The sequence below is a fragment of the Octodon degus genome, unplaced genomic scaffold (genome assembly GCF_000260255.1).
Source record: "Octodon degus isolate 3935 unplaced genomic scaffold, OctDeg1.0 scaffold00077, whole genome shotgun sequence".
NCBI lineage: Eukaryota > Metazoa > Chordata > Mammalia > Rodentia > Octodontidae > Octodon > Octodon degus.
In genome coordinates, this window is record NW_004524653.1 from 7,663,493 (window position 1) to 7,665,255 (window position 1,763).

Here is a 1,763-nt window from a genome sequence, read left to right on the forward strand (position 1 = left end):
GTATCTGACATCTGGCTTCAGGGGGAAGAGGTGCATTTTGGTCCATGATGGCAGAGGTCTCAGTCACGCTGGCTGGCTCCAGGCAGGGATGTCATGGGGGTAGGGCCTGGCCAAGGACAGTTGCTTACTCCATGGCATCTGGGAAGCAGACAAGCCCGAGAGCAATAGCCAGGGACCAGATACAGTCCCTGAGGTCACGCCGCCACGCCTCACCCAGGAACGTCCTTTCCTAATCTCCTGGGCCTCCTCCAGCCCCTTGAGCGGACAAACAGGATTGACCCTGCCAGGCTCCCGTAGCCTTGTGACACAGAGCAGTAGCCTTTCTAGGCTTCACCCGGAGTCTCACCCAGACTACCTTCTGTCCTCCTGAGCTTCACTTGGCCCCCACAGCCCCAGCCCAGTGATGTGGGTGAGGTGCAGGAAGGATGAGCAGCCCAGGCCCTGTTACTGCAGCCCAGCTCAGGGAGGGAGCCGAAGTCCTGCAGGCAAAACACAGCTGCAAAGGGCCAAGCTGAAGACGCAGCTCAGGGGTGGGGGAGGTGCTGCAAAGGCAGACGCATTCTTGGAAATGCTTCAGCTGCCCCAAACGCATCACAGCTGCTGCTCCGGCCTCTCCCTGGGCCCACCGGTGCGTCCAGCCTCAGGGCCTTTGTACCTGCTGTGCCTCAGCCAGGACGAGGCTCCTGCAGGCCTCCTCCCGCCCCCTTGGGCCTCTGCTGGAATGTCGCCTTCTGAGCCCTCTCTGCCCTCTAAGAAGAAGCCTGCCCCCCACATTCAGCTCTGTGCTACCAGCTATTTGCAGCTGCTGCTCCGGCCTCTCACTGCCTTGTGGTGTTTTGTCCAGAGTGGTGACGCCCTGATGGAGAACGCTGCCTGGCACATAGTAGGTGTGCAGTAAACCCTGAGTTGTGACTCTGGAGACACAATAGAACAGAAGGGAGGGGCCCTAGAGAAGGCTGGAACACACCCTGGAGCGGAAACCCTGCCATGGAAAGGCTGATTCACCCCATGACCCGCACAGCGCAGCCCAGCTGGCTGCCAGGGCTCCACGGAGAAGTCAAGGGCTGGTTTCTGGTCTGAGTGCCCAGCCGGCTCCTGTCTGGGGCGATTCCTGCTGAGTCATCACCAGGCTCCACCAGATCCCACACGGGATCCAATCACATTGGGGGTGGGGCACATGGTCACTAGGCCTCACTATGGAGCCTGCCTGTGTGTGTGTCAGGGGAACTCTGGCAGGCTGTTCCTTTGTGGGTGGCTTCAGCTGTTCCTGTCTGTCAGACAGTGGCTCCCCCAGGAGGCCCTCCTGAGCCAGGTGTGGTGGCGCTCTGTTTGTGATCACAGCGTTCTGAAGGCCGAGACAGGAGAGTGGCTGGGAGTTCCAGGCCAGCCTGAACCTCACAATGAGATCTTGTCTCAAACAAAACAGAACAGAGCCAGGGAGAGTTCAGGAGAATAAGCACCTGCCTGGCAAGCACATTGTCCTGAGTTCAATCCCCGGTACCGCAAAAAAAAAAAAAAAAAAACAGAACAGGAAAGAAATTGCAAACAGGCGTAGTGGTGCACGCCTGTAACCCCAGCATGTGGGAGGATCATTGCAAGTTCAAGCCCAGGTTGGGCTACACAGTGAGCTCAAGGCAGCCTGAACTGCATAGCGAAACCCTGTCTCAAAAACACGGAAGGAAGGAAGGAAGGAAGGAAGGAAGGAAGGAAGGAAGGAAGGAAGGAAAGGAAGGAAGAAAGGAAGGAAGGAAGGAAGGAAGGAA